Source organism: Eurosta solidaginis, chromosome X (genome assembly GCF_040869045.1).
Source record: "Eurosta solidaginis isolate ZX-2024a chromosome X, ASM4086904v1, whole genome shotgun sequence".
NCBI lineage: Eukaryota > Metazoa > Arthropoda > Insecta > Diptera > Tephritidae > Eurosta > Eurosta solidaginis.
The window spans coordinates 95793225-95815979 of NC_090324.1; the positions used below are offsets into that span (position 1 = coordinate 95793225).

The 22755-nt window shown below is 38.7% G+C and overlaps 1 protein-coding gene across 4 annotated transcripts in view; it reads left to right on the forward strand.

Annotated features, from left to right (window-relative positions):
* The window catches only part of ey (eyeless), a 2912801-nt gene that overhangs the window by 2532499 nt on the left and 357547 nt on the right, over positions 1–22755 (forward strand). The window lies entirely within an intron of this gene.

The following is a 22755-nucleotide window of genomic DNA, read 5'->3' on the forward strand; positions in this document are numbered from 1 at the left end:
GTATTAAAGAGTATTTTAAGAGGGAGTGGGTAATAGTTCTATAGGTGAACGCCATTTAGGGATATCGCCATAAAGGTAGACCAGGGCTGACCCTAGAATTTGTTTTTTACGAGTATTTTAAAAGGGAGTGGGCCTTAGTTCTTTTGTTGGACGCCTTTTCGAGATATCGCCATAAAGGTGGAACAGGGGTCACCCTAGAATTTGTTTGTACGATATGGGTATCAAATGAAAGGTGTTAATGGGTATTTTAAAAGGGCGTGGGTATCAAAAGAAAGGTGTTGTGTATGTGTTATGGGTATCAAATTAAAGGTATTAATGAGGGTTTTAAAAGGGAGAGGTGGTATTTGTATTTGTTAAGGCGTTTTCGAGATATCGACCAAAATGTGGACCAGGGTGACCCAGAACATCATCTGTCGGGTACCGCTAATTATTTATATATGTAATACCACGAACGGTATTCCTGCCAAGATTCAAAGCCATTGATTTCGCCCTGCAGAACTTTTTCATTTACTTCTACTTAATATGGTAGGTTTCCCACCCATTTTACAAATTTTTTTCTAAAGTTATATTTTGCGTCAATAAACTAATCCAATTACCATGTTTCATCCCTTTTTTCGTATTTGGTATAGAATCATGGCATTTTTTTAATTTTTCGTAACTTTCGATATCGAAAAAGTGGGCGTGGCCATTGTCGGATTTCGTCCATTTTTTAGACCAATACAAAGTGAGTTCAGATAAGTACGAGAACTGAGCTTAGTAGATATATCGATTTTTGCTCAAGTTATCGTATTAACGGCCGAGCGGAAGGACAGACGGACGACTGTGTAAAAAAACTGGGCGTGGCTTCAACCGATTTCGCCCTTATTCACAGAAAACAGTTACCGTCCTAGAATTTAAGCCCCTACCAAATTTCACAAGGATTGGTAAATTTTTGTTCGACTTATGGCATTAAAAGTATCCTAGACAAATTAAATGAAAAAGGGCGGAGCCACGCCCATTTTGACGACTGTGTAAAAAAACTGGGTGTGGCTTCAACCGATTTCGCCCTTTTTCACAGAAATAAGTTATCGTCCCAGAATCTAAGCCCCTACCAAATTTCACAAGGATTGGTAAATTTTTGTTCGACATATGGCATTAAAAGTATCCTAGACAAATTAAATGAAAAAGGGCGGAGCCACGCACATTTTGAAATTTTCTTTTATTTTTGTATTTTATTGCACAATATCATTACAGGAGTCGAATGTTGACATAATTTACTTATATACTGTAAAGATATTGAATTTTTTGTTAAAATTTGACTTTAAAAAACAATTTTTTTTAAAGTGGGCGTGGTCGTTCTCCATTTTTTCTAATTTTTATTAAGCAAACATATAGTAATAGGAGTAACGTTCCTGCCAAATTTAATCATGATATCTTCAACGACTGCCAAATTACAGCTTGCAAAACTTTTAAATTACCTTCTTTTAAAAGTGGGCGGTGCCATGCCCATTGTCAAAAATTTTACCTATTTTCTATTCTGCGTCATAAGGTCAACACGTGATTAAGGGCAAGAACAATACTACCCTATCATTCCAATGGAAAATCACTCTTGTCAACAAGTGCGGCTTTTGCCTTAGTTGGTAAACGAAAAGTAAAACCCTCCCTCTACGAATGAAAATCGCGCACTATAAGTTTCCTATCGTATGTATATATTGCTCGGAATCATCATCATGTGTATATATGACTCGGAATTTATTATTTTCAAGGTATTGTATCCTTGGCGTTTAAATCTTATACCATTTTCACACAGAAACTTAATCGAATGAAAATTCTATTTAATGAAATAATTTAGTTACCCTTTTCATACAGGGCATTTTGCTCCATTAAGCGAACATCTGTCAGCAGCCCCAAAAAAATATTTCGTTTTTACAAAAAATAGTTAAAATTAAAATTAGCCGTCTCCTTCTTAACTATGAGTACAATCAAAATAAAATGCATGCGCAACTACCCATAAATGTTGCACCTAACCTAATATGTGCCTATTTTCGAAAAAGCCATAATATCTTTTGCAGCAAATGCAGCGAAAATTAAATTTTGATTTTTTCGTCTTTTTCTATTTTTCGTAAATTATTGAAACCAATTTAATTTTTGATTATCATTTTTGTTACATTTCAAATAAAATTCGAAGCACCAAGCAAAACCGACTGGATTTTTCACTCGATTAGGCATTCAATAAAGCAATAATGAGATAATTAAGAATTTGCATTTTGTACGGAAGATTGAGTTCAATTAGGGCTTTAATGTAGAAAACTTGGATAATTATTTCATTAAGCCTCTGTGTGAATCTGGCATTAGTTTAGGTTGAATTTTCATAAACTAAATGGAAACGTTTCCAATTTGTAAAATACTATACAAAATGGCATGTCGCTCTATGAACAAATGAAAAGTATTTTGTACAGTTTGAAAGTAACCAATACTCATAGCTAACTAACAGTTTTTATAGTTTCCCGATTGCTGTTATATGTTAACTGTTTCAATAAATTGAAATTGTTCAACAAAAAATTGGGTTTAACTGATATGCAGCTTCACATTACAACTCGTATGGAGCTTACAATACATCAATGTAATGGATCTAAAGATCGGGGTGTATAACTAGTCACTAATGTGTGGCCTTAACCCTCCCTCGCTACAGAGTTTTATCTCCACTATCTTTATGTTTTTTTTTTACAATTACGAATATTGTAAAAATCAGTAGGTTTTTGCATTACCCTGGTACATATTGTCGCAACTACATGTCTGACAATAACAACTTAATTGTATTTCTTTATTATTTATTTGGTAGCCTTAGAGATAAAAAAGCAAATATGGTTTGGGGATAAATGTAACCAGAATGTGTACTGGGGCAATAAGATTGAAGCTTTCATAAAAAAAAAAAAAATATATCAGTGAAAGTGGGACATATTATTCCACTAGCAGCGAAAGGGTTACAACCCATGTTTTCCCCTGGCTGCTTTAGAGGCGTACAGTGCAGTTAGTTTGTTCCAGTTAAATTTTCTGTATAAAATAAAACCAAGATATACAATTTCCGTTGAAGCTAAAGAGGGAATAACACCTCCCCCAGCGGTAGGTTTGCCTGTCGTAAGAAGTTACTAAAATACCAAATTGATTCAAGGGATTGTGTAGCGCAACCCTCTCAAGGGGTTGGCAGCGCAATACATAGCTTCTCCAACCCAATTGTCAACCTCACCTACCCGTGGGGAATCTTGTTTCATTAACAGGCGAATCTCTAGCGACCCCAAGTTTCTCATGGAACTAGGGGGTGGGGAGGACGGGATGGCCTAGAAGGTTTAATATGGCCATATATATCGTTCCCGAGATCGCCGAGCTAGTACTTTAATGGTGCTTTGTTACCGGAACGTACCTAATCTATACCCGACAAAGGACCATCAAGATCGATAACACTCCCCAAAGCCTTCGGGGAGTGTCTTTGCCGTTAATACAAATGTTAATACAACAACAAAACACAAATTCAACTTCTACTCCTAGCTTATTCCCTAGCTTTATAAGAGGTGATTGAGGTAAAAAAACCCTCGGTCAACCTCTGCGGGCGAATGGAGTCAAAACGTCCAGACGAATATATCCTAGGCACAAATGAAGTAAAATACTTCAGGTGTGCTCTTGGTCGGTAGTAATAAAACCTACCGACTCGTATGCCTGCCTCCTAATCTCTCTCAATTTCAATGCAACGTCGTCGCCCTTATATACTAATTTTGCACGCAGCAAACGGTTATTTTATAATAACAATTTCCATTTAATAATATTAACAATATATTACAACCGTTATTTCGGTGAATATTTTTTCCATAAATTTCCATGCACCACAATACTCATCGCTGAATACAATGTATTTGCATTTGCCCGCAAGCCGTGTTTTTCAGCCTTCGCTTTACCTATTGCATTTGACTATAGTTTGTTTGTACGTATGTTCGTTGTCACTTATTTCTAAAGCGACAGTTACCCACGAACGTTCGTAGAAAAAACGTGTCAGCTGACATGACCTATCTTATGAGTGTGAAATGTAAACGAAAACTCGCCGACGTGCAACGCCCGTAATTACGTAGCCCGTAACGCAGAAATCAAAACAATTTTGATTTTTTCCGTAAGAACGTGTCAGCTGATCGCTCTCTCATTAGACAGAGTTGCCTAGTAAACTTTTGTACGCTAATTTTTGACCGTTTGCAGTTTTATGCAAAAACACCTAATTAAAGTTTGAAAAATTGTGAAAATAATTCGAAATAATTATGTAAAAGTGCAGATTACAAATATGTAATCTATCTATATTTATTTAATATTAATTCCAGATTTTTACAACATCAAAAATTAAATTGCAAAAAGTTGATGTTTCCATAAGCATGCATGACCAACAGTGCTTATCTGTAAACAATGCACACACAAATATGTTATATACATGTACACAGACGCACACATTGATTCCTACGGGCTTGAGGGTTCGGTCAAACGTGTTTCGTACGACAAACGTCCGTACGTACGCACACGGTGGGTAATTGCCGCTTAATGCTGCGTTGGCCGTGCTCGATGCTTTCAAACTCTGGTTTACGGTGTGCGTTGGTATGTTGTATGCTAGCGCGTTAATATGTATGCCAAATTTCCAATCAGTAGCGGCGCTTTTTTTTGGCGACTTGCTGCTGATCTCCAATTATTATGTTGTTTTTGTAGTTGGGTGCATTGGATTGCGCGTGCACAAAGGGTTGGTTGACCGATGTATTTTTATGTTTTGTGCGTGTCCGCTACTTCTCCAAATGTTCCGTGTACATTAGGGTGACCCTATTTTAAAATTTGTGTGGGTGGAAATGTAAATATTTTGCTTGCGTGTAAAAGTGCGCAAGTCTAATTTTTAATTCAATTCAGCAATTATTTATTCAATATACGGCAGAATATATATATTTTGGAGTATAATTCATAAGGATGTATGTTCATTTCGGGTACTTCATAGAAATGTATAAATAATAAATTCAAATATTGCATTACAAAATTTATGTTTAATAAAAATGTATATGTATGTATGTTTTGTGTGGGTACAAAACTTTCGGTTCCAATTTGAACGAATATTTTTAAAAATACAAAACTTATAACTTTGGTAACTGAATAATGAAAAACTTATATAAACAAACTCACAAAATTCAAAGTGGTGTAAAAGTTAAGTTGAATTAAAATAAAGTTAAAAACATAAATAATACAAGCACCTTGTATTACGTTTTACAAATTAAAAGTAACTTTCTTTTTAGGTTTTGTGATAGCAGGGGCGGATCCAGGACGATTTGGGAGGGGGACGGGGGGCGATTTATGTCAACTTTTTAAGTAAGATAAAGTGACCTTAAAATTTTTCATACAAACACACATACATATCTACACTCATCTACAAAAGTCATCATCACTCAGATTTTTTCAGTTTTTACTAAGTTTTGCTTCGACCTTCATTATTTTCGATTTTTTTATAAAAATATGTATTATTATATAACACCAACAATCCAAATATACACTTAAGACTTTTTAGAAAATTCGGTAAAATTCCGCATATTTTCATGCAAATTGTTAGCTTTCTGAGAGATAAATTCTAAAAATTCTTACCGAAAAGCTGAAAATTTGCATGAAAATTCGCGGTATTTTCTTGAATTTTCTAAAAAGTTTTAAGTTTCTATTTGGATTTTTTTTGTTATATAACAATATATGTTTTTATAAAAATAGTGACAATAATTTATTTCGAGCCAAATTTAGTGACTGTATATATTTTAATAATAAGCCATTATAAATTGTTGTTTCTTATGTAAGCTAACACCAATATTCTGGCTTGCATTGACTGATAATTGTAATAAAAATGTCAACCCTTTCTGTAAGTTTTAATATTTGAATTACCCAATTCAATTTTTATTAGTCCTTTTAAATTGATTTACAGCTCATAGCTGTTAAAAATTTCAATTACAAGCTGCTTTGCTAAGAGCTTGACTTTAATGGATCAGTTCAATGTATAATTTTGGTGCGGTCTTGCTACACAAAGTTTGTGGCACGCTTCTGTGTGGAAGTGTAGCATAAAAGTAAAATCCCTATTGACCGCTTTTTGAAAATTCTCAACGACAACATTGTTCACAGCAGATTCGAAGAACGGTACTTCTGACATAGCGGCTACGGTTACCACTTCGATCCATTTATACAAAACTGGTGCTTTTTGTTTAGGTTTGGTCTGATTGCCACTTTTCCTCCAGTCTGGTTCTTTGTACGGAAGCGAGGGTAAAAGTGATAAGAAAATAGATTTGTTTGCGCCACTAAAATATATAATTAAACCAAGACCGATTAACAAAATTATAGATTTTCTCCAATATATCACATTGCAATGCATATTCAGGCGGCTTTTTGGCCGAAGTGTCAGCCGATATCAAAACTATGAAATAAAAGATTTATTTTAATGTGTGTGTTTTTTTTTCATAGTAGGGCAATAGGATCACTTAACACACGTTCTCGGATTTTGTAGCACAAAGAACTAATTATAACAGCATTTTAAGACGGAGCCAGACATTGCTAAATTGACAAATAAACGATTGAATAAGCAGGCCTGAGCCGTGATAAAAAAATAATAAAAACAAATATATACTTGGCGCGATTTATCTCAGAAAATATTTAGGCTGACTTCTCTTCCAGTTTGCATTTTGCCCCTTTTTAGTTTTTCCTACAAATATACGGGACGGGGCTTTAATTTTTTATGCCCACTTCGAACGGCACCTGGAAGGCAGATGAATTTTCACTGAGAAGGTTTTTAGTGGCAGAAACTTTTCGGAGTGTTTGTCAAACCACTCTCGAGAGCGACCCAGCTTAGAAATTCTTTTTTTTGTAATTGAATGAACACTTTTCTTAAATTTTGATGTTGCTTTTGCGCGGGTATTGAACCCAGCACCCTCGGTGTGGTAGGCGGAGTACGCTACCATTACACCACGGCGCTGCCAGAGTCTTGAACCAGTAAAAGCAATAAGTTAAGCTTAAATTCCGGTTAAATAATTATAAGATGAAAATAACAAGTGTTCACTTTATTTTGAGAAAACCCTCATTTTTTATTTATCTTGATGGGAAAGTTTATGTTTCATGAAAAATTTACGCTTATTGTGAACCCTAAACAACCTGTTGGAAAGGATATCTTATTATTCCGTTTTTTGAAACATTATAAATGTGTCAATTAGGTTAATTCACGACTATTTGTATTAGTTATCTTAGCTGAAAAATACTAAACATTTATCCACATTTAAGCAACTCTCCACATTATTCATAAAGTACGAGCCCTCGACTTTCAAAGAATTTCTGCTGCATTAACCGAATTTCGGACCGGAGGAAGATAGGTTTCATCAACTACTAAGAGCTGCCTAAAGAACTATAGCTTGACTTAATTTTACATATTTTTTTATCTTTATGTAGAATTATGTATAGTATAAGTCAGAGCGTGCCACAATTCCCAAAATAATGGAGATTTCCTGGCGTGAATGTGTTACTGCTGCCAAATAGTAACACAATAACGCGATGTAGGGATTGAAATTCGCGAAGGCCTATACAAATAATTTTTTTGTGACATTTTAACAAAGTGGTCCTTCTTTTGCTTTTTCAAAAGGAATTTTTGTCCAGAAAAAAGATGTGGTGTGGCAACCGTGTTCATGAAATAGTGACCAAGGCTGTCAAATTTCGGCGAAAAGTACGCAATTCTTTCTTCAGATACCAGAATGGTAAATTTTTTCTGCTGATTTTACCCACAGCGAAGCAAATGGAAATTGGAAATGAATATATAGCTAAACTATTCATTTCATAAAATATTTCAACCGAAATATTTTAAATTGCAGATCTTGGGAGAGGGGCGATTAAGACGACCTTAAGATTATACATAAATAAAAGCTAAAAATTTTAAAATTTTATATGTAATTAAAACAAATTTTTATAATTTTCATAAGTTCCAGATCAGAGCGGGGGGGCGGGCGATTACCCCGCCACCCTCCTGGATCCGGCACTGCCCGTACTGGAAGAGCAATTGAACAAATGTGAACAAAGTCGGTAAAAGGGTTATATCCGTCCAACAAAGCGCGCCAATCGCTTCTTCGCTCCGTCAACTGGCGCCAATTCATTACACCAAGGGAGTTTAAATCGTTTTCCACCAAGTGTTTCCCGCAGAGTGGGGGCCGCCCTCTTTCTCTGCATTCATATGCGGGTTCCGATAAAAATATTTTCTTGGCCGGCGCGTCATCTTTCATTCGCATAATATGGCCTAGCCAGCGTAACCGATGCGTTTTAATTTGCTGGACTATTTTTATGTCTGCGTAAAGCTCGTAATTAAATCTTCTTCGGTACTCGCCATCGCCAACGCGTAGAGGTTTGTAAATCTTTCGAATAACTTTTCTCTTGAACACTCTCAGAGCCGCTTCCTCTGATGTTGTCATGGACCATGCTTCTGCACCATATATCAGGACGGGCACGATTAGTGACTGGTAGAGCATGATTTTCGTTTGCGGAGAGAGGACTTTAGTTTTCAATTGTCTACCTAGTTCAAAGTAGCATTTATTCGCAAGTGTGATTCTTCGCTAGATTTCAGTATTAATGTTGTTGCTTGTGTTAATGCTGGTTGCCAAATAAACGAGGCTTTTACTATTTCGAAATAATGGCTGACAATATTAGTGTGGTTTACAAGGCGCAAATACGCTTAATCTTTGCTCGATGACAGCAGGTAACTGCATTTGTTCTCAATCACCATCAAACACATCAATTTGTTAATTTCTTGTATTTAGTTTGGCAATGCTCGTATGTTTTAAATGAAACTCAACGGCGACATCTGCCTATCACAACTAATTTTTACAAAAATATCTCAACCTCTGTTTCTCCAGTTTCCCAATGATCCACAGCATTCCCGTGAGAACTGAGAGATATATGGAGCTAGAAAACTCACTGGATGATGGCTAATATGTGTGGTATGAGAAAGTTTAATCAAAAAGAGAAATATATGCTGTTAACAATTAAATGAGTGTTTTTTTTTTTTAATTAATGGAGAACCATAATACAGTTAAAACAAACATGGAAGAAGGACAATAAAGGTAGGCTTAGTTCGGATGTAAATGCATATCATATACTTAGCTAGAGATCTATCGCACAGTTCTTGTAGCTCAGTTTTTTTTGCCCTAGGTATTATCGAAAGAGGGGTGTTTATTTAAAGATTTTGAGGCATTTATAAGTATTCCTCTTTGTACAGGAAATAAGTGTAAAGGGTTTCTGCGTCCATTTAAAAATGTTTAAGTTAATCAATCGCAACCCCACGCTTTATACTCTGAATTAAATTATTCTGTTAATAACTTAAATTTTATTATAATTTTGTTTTGAGGTGATTAACTATAAACGATTGTTTGACCTTCTACTACTGTTATATAAACTCTTTTTAATTGAAAATTTTTTTTTATTATTTAGTTCGGTTTGCTATTAAAGCGTGTTTTTTTAGTTTTTTTAAACTATTATTTATTTTTAATTTTTTAGTTCAAGTAATTTTAAAAGTTTTAGTCGAGAGTGATGAAACTTCGAAACGCCAGCGGTCCATGGATGAATCCAACCCCACGGCACCGAAAAGGGCCAAGACGCAGGGAGGTTGGACGCTGTCTTTCGCCGAAATTGCCAAGGGTCGGCAGATCATTGGCATTATAGACGAGAGCAGCGAAGATGGCAGGATCCCGAAACAACAGTGGAAGTGGATCGAGGCCGCGCTCGCTACGGTGGTCGTTAAGGTTAAAAAGAAAACCCTGGTCCACCGCCATATTACACCGATGCAGGGTAGTTCCAGGGCAATGTCAAGCTAATTGCCTGTGACGACGCCAGGTCAGTCAACCTATATAGGACCGCCGTCACGCTGATAGCGGTGATATATCCGGGCGCGCGCCTCAAGGTAGTGGAGGGGCGTGATATCCCCTCACGACCAAGGCCTAGAGCCCGGGTTCCAGTGACGCCAACGGACCCAGCTGACAGGAGTACCACCCGCCACACGTTTGGAAGTCAACCCGGATAAAACCGAGCTTGTTCTCTTCACGAGGAGGTACAAAGTACCAAATCTTACATCGCCAAGAATTGGGGGTACGTTCTTAGCGTTTAGCGATCAAGTCCAGTATTTGGGAGTCATTCTGGATAGGAAGCTATTATGGAGTGACCATATAGTGGAGCAATCCAAGAAGGCAGCAGCAGAGCTGTTCACCTGCAAGAGGGCAATTGGCACCTCCTGGGGATTCTCCCCTAAGGTGACCTACTGTACTTACACAGCAATTGTGCGCCCGATTCTTCTTTATGGTGCCTTGGTCTGTTGGCCTGCACTAGCTAAAAGTTCCTATCTTAAAATGCTTCAAAAGGTGCAACGGAGTTCGGAGCTCTGCAATACCGGGGCTCTCAGCTCCACTCCAGATGCCGTTACATACATACATGGATACATAGATACATAGATAGATACAGGCCAAGCTAATAAAAGCGTGTTAAAAAGGGCTCCAGTATACTCTTTCGTAGATGTGCCATGCATTTATTTCTATCATTAATAAAGGAATGCGTTTTTCGAATTATGTGCAAGGTTTCAAATTTATGGCCATTTGGGGTGGTCACATGTTCAATTGACCTTATGTCCGTTAACCTTATGTAACCCCACAATCACATTATTGCATTGTCATCGAGCCTTGATAGGTGTGCAAAGTTTCAATCAAAATTATGGCCATTGAAAGTGGTAATAGGGCGACTGACCTTATGGCCGTTGACCTTATGTCACCCCACCATCACATTAATGCATTGTAAGCGAGCTTTGATACGTGTGCAAAGTTTTAATCAAACTTATGGCCATTTAAAGTGTAGATAAGGCCAATTGACCTTATGGCCGTTGACCTTATGTCACCACACCTTCACATTAATGCATTTTCGTCGAGCTTTGATACGTGTGCAAAGTTTCAATCAAACTTGTGGCCATTCAAAGTGGTAATAAGACCAATTGACCTTATGTCCGTTGACCTAATGTCACCATACCATCACAATAATGCATTCTCATCGAGCCTTGATACGTGTGCAAAGTTTCAATCAAACTTATGGGTATTCAAAGTGGTAATAAGGCCAACTGACCTTATAGCCGTTGACCTTATGTCACCACACCATCACATCAATGCATTGTCATCAGTCCTTGATACGTATGCAAAGTTTCAAATTAATCAGACTTCTAGAAACCGGTGAAAATTAAGCTCAAAGATTCTGTTACATAGATACAGGCCAAGCTAATAAAAGCGTGTTAAAAAAGGGCTCCAGTATGCTCTTTCGTAGATGTGTCATGCATCCACTTCTACCATTAATGAAGGAATGCGTTTTTCGCATTATGTGCAAGGTTTCAAATCTATCGCCATTTGGGGTGGTCATAAGTTCAATTGACCTTATTTCCGTTTACCTTATGTCACCCCACCATAACATTATTGCATTGTCATCGAGCCTTGATACGCGTGCAAAGTTTCAATCAAAGTTATGGTCATTCAAAGTGGTAATAAGGCCAATTGACCTTATGGCCGTTGACCTTAAATCACCACACCATCACATTAATGCATTGTCATCGACCCTTGATACATGTGCAAAGTTTTAATCAAACTTATGGCCATTCAGAGTGGCAATAAGGCCATTTGACCTTATGGCCGTTGACCTTATGTAACCACACCATCACATTAATGCATTGTCATCGAGGCCTGATACGTGCGCAAAGTTTCAATCAAACTTGTGGCCATTCAAAGTTGTAATAAGGCCAATTGACCTTATGGCCGTTGACCTTAAGTCACCACACCATCACAATAATGTATAGTCAGCGAGCCCTGATACATGCGCAAAGTATCAATCAAACTTCTGGCCATTCAAAGTGGTAATAAGGCCAATTGACCTTATGGGCGTCGACCTTATGTCACCGCACCATCACATCAATGCATTGTCATCGGTCCTTGATACGTATGCAAAGACTCAAATTAATCAGACTTCTAGAAACCGGCGGCCACCGTGGTGTGATGGTAGCGTGCTCCGCCTATCACACCGTATGCCCTGGGTTCAACTCCCGGGCAAAGAAACATCAACATTTTAGAAATAAGATTTTTCAATTAGAAGAAAATGTTTCTAAGCGGGGTCGCCCCTCGGCAGTGTCTGGCAAGCGCTCCGATTGTATTTCTGCCATGAAAAGCTCTCAGTGAAAACTCATCTGCCTTGCAGATGCCGTTCGGAGTCGGCATAAAACATGTAGGTCCCGTCCGGCCAATTTGTAGGGAAAAATCAAGAGGAGCACGACGCAAATTGGAAGAGAAGCTCGGCCTTAGATCTCTTCGGAGGTTATCGCGCCTTACATTTTTTTTTTATTCTAGAAACCGGTGAAAATTAAGCTCAAAGATTCCGTTACATAGATACAGGCCAAGCTAATAAAAACGTGTTAAAAAAGGGCTCCAGTATGCTCTTTCGTAGATGTGCCATGCATCCACTTCTAAAATTAATAAAAGAATGCGTTTTTCGCATTATTTGCAAGGTTTTAAATCTATGGCCATTTGGGGTGGTCATATCCGTTAACCTTATGTCACCCCACCATCACATTATTGCATTGTCATCGAGCCTTGATACGTGTGCAAGAATCAATTGAACTTATGGCCTTTCAAAGTGGTAATAAGGACAATTGACCTTATGGCCGTTGACCTTATGTCACCACACCATCACATTAATGCATTGTCATTGACCCTTGATTCGTGTTCAAAGTTTCAATCAAACTTATGGCCATTCAAAGTGGTAATAAGGCCAATTGACCTTATGGCCGTTGACCTTATGTCACCACACCATCACATTAATGCATTATCATCGAGCCTTGATACGTGTGCAAAGTTTTAATCAAACTGATGGCCATTCAAAGTGGTAATAGGGCTTTTCCTTCGCAAATTTTTTACTTTATGCCGATGACCTCAAAATATTCGCCAAAGTCCAAGATGCCTCTGATGAAGCAAAGCTTCAATGCGGTATCAACGCTGTTCATTCACGGTGTCTTCGTTTTCGTCTCCCTTTAAACATAAAGAAATGTTTTAAAATGACATTTGCTAAAATTTTGCATTTTCGAAGTACGTCCTACCACATTTCTAATACTGTCCTTCAGAATGTTGTCGAAGTAAAGGACCTAGGAGTTTTTTTTGACCCGAAACTGTTTTTAACAAAAATGTTGATTTCATCATTGCGAAAGCCTACTCTGTTCTAGGCTTTATTCGTCGGAACTGCACCAAGTTCTCAGACCCTTATACTCTTAAAATGTTGTATATAACTCTTGTTCGCTCAAACCTTGAATATGCAGTTTTTGTCTGGAGGCCGTATAACCAGATATCAATAAAAAGAATAGAACGTATTCAAACGGTGTTCATTAATTTTGCTTTACGGCCCCTCAAATTTGATACTCCCATTCCACCCTATGCATCCCGTATTATGCTACTTGACCCACAATCTCTCGAAACCCGTAGGTCAATCTTATCTTTGACTTTCATGTTTAATGTTATTCATGGTACGATAGATTGTCCTTATCTTCTGGAAAGGATTACTTTTAACATTCCAAGGCGAAATCTTCGCGTCACCTATCCTTTTTACTGGAAAAAAGTCAAAACTAAATTTGCCAGTAATGCTCCTCTTGCAAGATCTATGCGCGAATTTAATATTCTATCTCAGAGTATTTCCCTTGATTTTTCCTTGGGAAAACAAGCTTTTTTGAATATTTTACTCTCTTATTTTAAGCAGGTATGTTTCATTTTGTAACCTACACCATGGTTATTAGTCTGTAAGAAATGTTCTTTCATAGACAGTATTGAATAAATATAAATATAAATATAAATTGGCCTCATGGCCGTTGACCTTATGTCACCACGCCATCACAACAATGCATTGTCATCGGTCCTTGATACGTATCCAAAGTTTCAGAAATTGGGTACGTTCTTAGCGTTTAGCGATCAAGTCAAGTATTTGGGAGTAATTCTGGATAGGAAGCTATTATGGAGTGACCATATAGTGGAGCGATCTAAGAAGGCAGCAGAGCTGTTCACCTGCAAGAGGGCAATCCTGGGGATTCTCCCCTAAGTTGACCTACTGTATTTTCACAGCCATTGTGCGCCTGATTCTTCTTTATGGTGCCTTGGTCTGATGGCCTGCACTAGCTAACAGTACGTATCTTAAAATGCTTCAAAATGTGCAACGGAGTTCGGAGCTCTGCATTACCGGGGCTCTCAGCTCCACTCCAGATTCCGTTACATACATACATGGATACATAGATACATAGATAGATACAGGCCAAGCTAATAAAAGCGTGTTAAAAAGGGCTCCAGTATGCTCTTTCGTAGATGTGCCATGCATCCACTTCTATCATTAATAAAGGAATGCGTTTTTCGCATTATGTGCAAGGTTTCAAATCTATGGCCATTTGGGGTGGTCACAAATTCAATTGACCTTATGTCCGTTAACCTTCTGTGACCCCACCATCACATTATTGCATTGTCATCGAGCCTTGATACGTGTGCAAAGTTTCAATCAAACTTATGGCTATTCAAAGTGGTAATAAGGCCAATTGACCTTATGGCCGTTGACCTTATGTCACCACACCATCACATTAATGCATTGCTATCGAGGCCTGATACGTGTGCAAAGTTTTAATCAAACTTATGGGCATTCAAAGTGGTAATAAGGCCAATTGGCCCTATGTCCGTTGACTTTATGTCACCACACCATCACATTAATGCATTGCTATCGAGACCTGATACGTGTGCAATGTTTCAATCAAACTTATGGCCATTCAAAGTTGTAATAAGGCCAATTGACCTTATGGCCGCTGACCTTATGTCACCGCATCATCACAATAATGCATAGTCATCGAGCCCTGATACGTGTGCAAAGTTTCAATTAAACTTCTGTCCATTCAAAGTGGTAATAAGGCCAATAGACCTTATGGCCTTCGACTTTATGTCACCACAACATCACATCAATGCATTGTCATCGGTCCTTGATACGTATGCAAAGTTTCAAATTAATCAGACTTCTAGAAACCGGTGAAAGTTAAGCTCAAAGATTCCGTTACATAGATACAGGCCAAGCTAATAAAAGCGTGTTAAAAAGGGCTCCAGTATGCTCTTTCGTAGATGTGCCATGCATGCACTTCTATCATTAATAAAGGAATGCGTTTGTCGCATTATGTGCAAGTTTTCAAATCTATGGCCATTTGGGGTGGTCATAAGTTCAATTGACCTTATTTCCGTTTACCTTATGTCACCCCACCCTCACATTATTGCATTGTCATCGAGCCTTGATACGTGTGCAAAGTTTCAATCAAACTTATGGCCATTCAAAGTGGTAATAAAGCCAGTTGACCTTATGGCCGTTGAACTTATGTCACCACACCATCACATTAATGCATTGTCATCGACTCTTGATACGTGTGCAAAGTTTCAATCAAACTTATGGCCATTCAAAATGGTAATAAGGCCAATTCACCTTATGGCCGTTGACCTTATGTCACCACACCATCACAATAATGCATTGTCATCAAGCCTTGATATGTGTGCAAAGTTTCAATCAAACTTATGGCCATTCAAAGTGGTAATAAGGTCAATTGACCTTATGGCCGTTGACCTTATGTCACCATACCATCATATTAATGCATTGTCATCGGTCCTTGATACGTATGCAAAGTTTCAAATTAATCAGACTTCTAGAAACCGGTGAAAATTAAGTTCAAAGATTCCGTTACATACAGGCCAAGCTAATAAAAGCGTGTTAATAACTCCGTCCTCTTGGCAAATACTAGAAGCCTTCTAGACCTATGTCACTTGTTGCTTCTAGATCTATCAGCTTTATTACTCCTAATAGCTGGAGCCTTAGCCTGGCAAACGCAGGGCGCGAGCACAAAACCTGCTCGGTCGTTTCCTTCTCTGCTGTTACTGACCAGGTCTAATTTAAAGGCATGTGGCGTCAGAAGGCAGAGTCCAGTCAGAATACCCGTCATGGGTCTACAGTCCTCTCTTTTCAATGATAGACGCCAATTTGTTAATCTAAGGTTGTAAGACCTACACATAATCTTCAACACTTTACATCCCCTTGTTGTTGTAGCAGTATTTCGGTGTAGAGGTCCGACGCCTGTTTGTGGATATCAATGAGGACCTGCTTGCGCCTTTTAGCTTCATACGGCTGTGTTCTCAGGTGCCGTATTTCCTCATAATGCTTACGGAGATGATTTCTTAAGCCCCTGGGGGTGTAGCCTTATCAATCAGATGTCTTTTGAGATGCCCAGATTTCTGGGTATTCTGGGGATACAAAAAGACAGACCGTAGCGGTTCTGAGTGCGGTATTTTGGCAGGCCTGTATTTTTTTCCAGTGAATAGCCTCTAGGCTTGGCAACCATACCGGGGACGCGTAGCATGCAATCGGCTGGCCAATTACTTTGTAAGTGGTAATGAGCGTTTCTTTATCTTTACCCCAAGTACTGCCGACAAGAGATTTGATGATTTTATTAGGGCTTTAGATTTTTGGTGCAATTGCGGCTGCATGCTTTCCAAAATGTAGATCCTGATCGAACGTCACACCCAAGATTTTGGGGTGTAAGACAGTCGGTAGCGTGGTGCGATCGACTTGGATGTTCAATATGGTCGACATTTAGCGAATCCATGTTGTAAATAAAGTCGCTAATGATTTAGTCGATTAGAATTCAGGTTTCGAGATGCGAAGAAGCTGGAGAGATCAGGGAGATAGCTGTTTATTTTGTTATAAAGCTCTGTGGGCCTGGGCCTGTGGCCATTATTGTGCAGTCATCGGCGTAGGAAACGATAGTGACTCCTTCTGGTGTTGAATGTAGCTTTGATATGTAGAAGTTTAAGAAATGGATAGGACACCAACCTGGAGCACCACTGGTTTAATTCTTCTTGGTTTGGATGTTACTTACATACTTAGTTGGTGCTTAACCGTTTAAAAGTTATGGCCGTTCAACCTCTGCTCCCATAGGTGGGTTCGAATAGACACACTCTCTTGGCGGGAGCGTCACCTCTCATTCGCATAACATGGCCTAGCCAGCAAAGCCGCTGCGTTTTAATTTGCTGGAATATGTTAATGTCTGCGTAGAGCTTGTACACCTTATCGTTAAATCTTCTTCGGAACTCGCCATCGCCAACGCGTAGAGGTCCATGAATCTTCCGTCGTAATTTTATCTCGAACACTCCCAGAGCCGCTTCATCTGATGTTGTCATGGTCCATGCTTCTGCACCATACAGCAGGGCGGGTGGTTTGGATGATACGTTGCTGAATTGACCCGATGCTTGCCGGCCAGACAGATAATTTTCGGTCCACCTTTTGAGACTTGAGGAAGGGGAGACCCTTCCAGGTCTTGTAGTAACGTGCCGTGGTTGACCGTATCAAAAGATTTTGACAAGTCTAACGCAACGAGTACTATTCTATGGTGGGATTTTGATTTAATCCGCAATTTATCTGAGAACTAATGGTATTTAGCGCGGTGCTAGTGCTAACCTCATTTAAAGCCCCTCGCTTGGACTCACGCTTTTCCCTCTTTGTCGATAATGTACGACTCTCGCCTTTCTTAATCTCGCCCAATCTATTTGGGACGTCTACGGAGTAATCTTCAAGGGGTTCGTCTTTTTTTAGGTAGTTCAACCGCTTTTCCATTTCCATCTATTCCCAGATGCCCTGGGACTCAATACAGATGTATGCATTTCCCGTCTCGATTCTTTCCAGGGATTATTTACACTCTATCACACTTTAAGATGCTGTGCTGTGCGAGATTATTGGCTTAATTTCTGCTTGACTGTCAATATACAAATTAACACCGCTGCAGTTTAAGCTATTCTCTTCCAGTGCTTCCATTGCTTTGGCTACGGCTAATACTTTTGATTGGAAAACGCTACAGTGATCTGGCATCTTGTAGAATATGTTTATTTCCGGATCAGAACTGTATACCGCAGACACTACTCCTTCCACTACTTTGGAACTATATGTGTACCATTGTATCCCTCGTCCGCCATTTATTATACCTTTCATGAACATAAAATGGTATATTAACTTTGGTCCGATGTTTGTAACGTTGAGAAATATAAAAGATAGACTCACCATTAAGTATGGCGAATTGATCAGGGCGACGAACTGAGTTGATATAGCCATGTCCGTCTGTCCGTCCGTCTATCTGTTTGAACGCAAACTATTCCCTCAAATTTTGAGATATCTCAATAAAATTTGGCACAAGGATGTATTTTTGAATTATATTAGACATTTGTCGGATCCGGTAGGATCGGACCACTATAAAATATATCTCCCATACCACCGATCGTTAAGACAAGACGATTTTGGTCATTCCTGCCGCAATTTAGAAAGTATAAACGTGCAACTCGGTGATATATATTGAAATATATCATAGAAGATATCCTGAAAAAATCACTTTGATCGGAGCTATATATAGTTATATCCCATAAAACCGATCGTTCAGATAGAAAGATTTTTGGCCATTTCTTCCTTAATTTAGAAAGTGTAAACGTGAAACTCGGTGATATATATTTTAATATATCATAGAAGATTTTTTGAAAAAACCACTTTGATCGGAGCTATATATAGTATATATCCAATAAAACCGATCGTTCAGATAGAAATATTTTTGGCAATTTCTCCCTTAATTTCCAATATAAAAACGTTAACTTTGGTGATATTTATTCTAATATATCATAGAAGATATCATGAAAAAATCATTTCGATCGGAGCTATATATAATATAAATCCCATACAACCGATCGTTCAGATTAAACGATTTTTAGCCATTTCTCCCTTAATTTCCAATATAAAAACGTTAAACTTGGTGATATTTATTCTCATATATCATAGAAGATTTTCTTAAAAATTACTTTGATCGGAGCTATATGTATATAGTAAATAGTATAAACTATAGTATATACTATATACCTATCCCATATAGCCGATCGTTCAGATAGAAAGATTTTTGGCCATTTTTCCCTTAGTTTCCAATATCAAAACGTGAAACTTGGTGATATATATTCTAATATACCATAGAGGATTTTCTGTAAAAATCATTTCGATCAGAGATATATATAATATATATCCCATACAACCGATCGTTCAGATAAGGGGGCTTTTGCCATTTTCTATTTTATATTTATCTTAAAAATCGCTTAGGTATGTACATCTGTTCACTATGTATTTCTTACCTTATACACCCGATTATTTGGAGATTACGAACGGGATAAGATTAATGTTCAGTCCCATTCATGAAAGGTATGAAGTCTTCGGCACAGCCGAAGACAGTCCTGTCCTTACTTGTTTTTTATTTATTTTTGGATTAAAGTCGACACAGACACAATGCGTTCGACTATTAAGATATATATTAACATAAAATTAATGTTACAGTTAAAAATAATTAAATACATATGTATATATGAAAGAATGTACAAAATGTTAGGCCAGACGTGAGAGTATTGAATTATGCAATGCGGAAAACGAACATTCAAAGCTGATGCAGTTATACAAGTTGTTGTAGTGCGAACACCAGTTACGTAGTGGATTATATTTGGTAAAATTTTGCCGGCAAAATGGTAAATGAAAAGGCACGACGTTCTACCAGGAACATCAAAATTGAATCGACTAACAAGATCGGAGGAGTTAATCTCGCCTGGTAACGAACGAAAAACACAATACTAATTAGCGCGTGTGCTAATTTCCAGCAACCGATTTCACTAAGTCAGTTTAAAATAAAACTCTTAGGCCCGGTTTCACCAACTCGACTTAACTTAGTTAAGTCATATTTTTTAATTTTTCTGTTTCACCACCAATGCTTAGCTAAGTCACAGATAAGCCTACCTGGCTTATTCTCGACTTTCAACAGTATTGATGTAGTACAAATTATGAGTAGAATTAAATGACAGTTTTGATACTTATTTCATTATGCAAATATAGAAACCCCGCTATTGTTGACATCTGCAATTTCCCTGAAGTGGCTTATTTGTATTCTCGATGGAAAATTTGTAAAAAGTTTAATGAATATTCGAGATTCTGGTGAAAGTGATTGCGATTTTGAAGCTCTGCAGGTAATCGTGCTTCGACGAAAAAGAAAAATTAAAGAGCGTCCTGACTTTTTTCATTATTATGACGATGTTGACTTTCGCGAACGATGCTGCTTGGTTTGTTTAATAAAAGACAAAATTAATCTTGGAGCACGGTAAGTTAACATCATATTTTATAAATTTTGCCCTAAATTACTTCTTCGTTTACAGCAACAACGCAATGCAGCCACATCAAATGTTTTTCATCGCACTCCGGTTCTATGCTTCAGGATCTTTTCAGCAAATTGTGGCAGACTTTCCGGAGTTTTAAAAGCAAGTGCCTCACGTGCAATTACGCTAGTTTCCTACCATCTAGCATCCTTGCGACCAGATTTTGTGAAATTTCCTCAAACGGAACAGGAGCGCTTGAAAAAATAGGCTGCTTTTAAAGAAAAGGCAAATTTTCCGCGTGTAGTTGGGGCAATGGAGTGCACCCATGTTAAAATCAATTCCCCAGGTGAATATGTGTGAATAGTAATTGGAAAACAAAATCTATATTAATTTATAAACGCTTCCCAAGGTAGCCGGTTCTGTCCGGCTTCATTTCAGTGTAATCTTATTTAATTTGTTGCGTCCCTCCCACAAATTGTCATCCTCCCAGCAGATCCTTGCAGCGGGGTAAAAGTCTAGTTGAGGGGTCGACTGCTAATACGCTACCAAAAATATCGAGAGAGGTGTCAAAAGACGCGTATTAATCTCGAAAATAATAATCCGAAGGCGGAAAATAAAAATTTTGTCTCAGCTCTGAGATATTTGCAGTTGAAATGGGCGATTTTCATGTGATTGTTGTAATGTTGTGTACCCACAAAAAAAATTGTGAACATATGTAGGTGTTTTGCGCGGATATAGTTTTGGTCTCAAAACCGGTGTTGGACCCACCCAGGGTAATTTTTTATAAGCGTGGCCGAAAGCCGCCAACGCAGAGGTGTTCTGCGCAAAAATACGATGGATCCCACCCCGGCTTCGGAGGGACCCGCTGGTAATTTTTCGGTTTTTCATTAATATCTTTTGAACGAGTTAAAATTTTTTTTTACTTTCCGCCTTCGAATTAATAATACTGATGTCAAGACGCGTCGTTTGACACCTCTTTAGATATTTTGTAGAGTTCACTGAGGACCTGCTTGTGTTTTTTTGCTTCATACGGCTGAGTTCTCAGGTGCCGTATTTCCTCATAATGCTTTCGGAGATGACTCCTTAAGCCCCTAGGCGGTGTGGGTCAGAAATCAGATGTATGATGGGATGCCCAGGTTTCTGGTTATTCAACAGGAACTGTTTGGTTAGCAACTCATTTCTCTCCCTGATGGGGAGTACTCTCGCCTCATTATGTAGATGGTGTTCTGGGGACATAAGAAGACAGCCCGTGGCGATTCCGAGAGCAGTATTTTGGCAGGCCTGTGGCTTCTTCCAGTTGGTAATTTTTAGGCTTGGCGACCATATAGGGGACGCGTAGCAGGCAATCGGCTGGCCAATTGCTATGTATGTGGTAATGAGCGCTTCTTTGTCTTTTCCCCAAGTACTGCCAGCAAGGGATTTAAGGATTTTATTACGGCTCTGGATTTGTAGATCCTGATCTGTGGCTTCCCCGCTTTAATTCTTCTTGGTTTCGATGTTTCATTTCTAAATTGCACCGATGACTGCCGACCACCCAGATAATTTGCATTTAGCGCGGTGGTGGTCGTGCTATGGAGTTTTCTGAAGCCATACTGATGAAGTAGGGGAGCAAAATGGCTTCAGGCGTCTTGGCTATTGGCGATAGGAGAGATATAGGGCGATATGACTCCTATTTAAGCTGGTTTCCCAGGCTTTAGTAGCGGGACCACCTTCGCCATTTTCCATTTTTCGGGTATGACAAAGGTGGAAAGAGACAGGTTGAAGACATGTGCTAAATATTTGAAATCCTCTTTCCCTAGGCTTTTAGGCATCGGCATGGCTATGCCGTCTGGACCCACTGCTTTGGATGGTTGGCATCTTGGCATCCTCAACCTCTTTGGCGGTGATGGTCATTGGTAACGCGCTGAATTTATGTTTATGTGCGTGTCTGTTGGCCCTCCGTCTATCTTTGTCGACCGAAGAATGCATTATATATTGTCGGCAGAAAGCGCTCGCGCATTTTTTGGCATCCGACAGTACTTTATGGCCAAGGTCGATGGAAACTTTGTCATTGTGCCTAGACGGATTCGATAGGGACTTTACAGTGGACCAAAGTTTACCTACACAACCGCTTAGGTGCTCCTCCCATTTCGCCCGCTTGTGTTCATCCACAAGCAATCTGATGCGTTGGTTTATATCCCTTATTTGGGGGTCGCTGGGATCGAGCTGTCTTATAAGGTCACGTTCTCTCGCTAAATTTGCGGCTTCCGCCGGAAAGTGGGGCGAATTTCGGGAACTCTACCGGCGGGAATGAAGCGAGCCGAGGCGGATTCAATGACCTTGTGGAAAGCACGCTCCCCTTGGCGAGCATCAGTCGGGATTGGGAGGGCAGCAAAGCGGTTGTCTGTAAAGGATTTATATTCATCTCACTTTCCTTTTTTAAAGTTAATGAAAATACGTTTTTCAGTATTTTTTTTTCACATTGTCGGTATATAAATCCAGT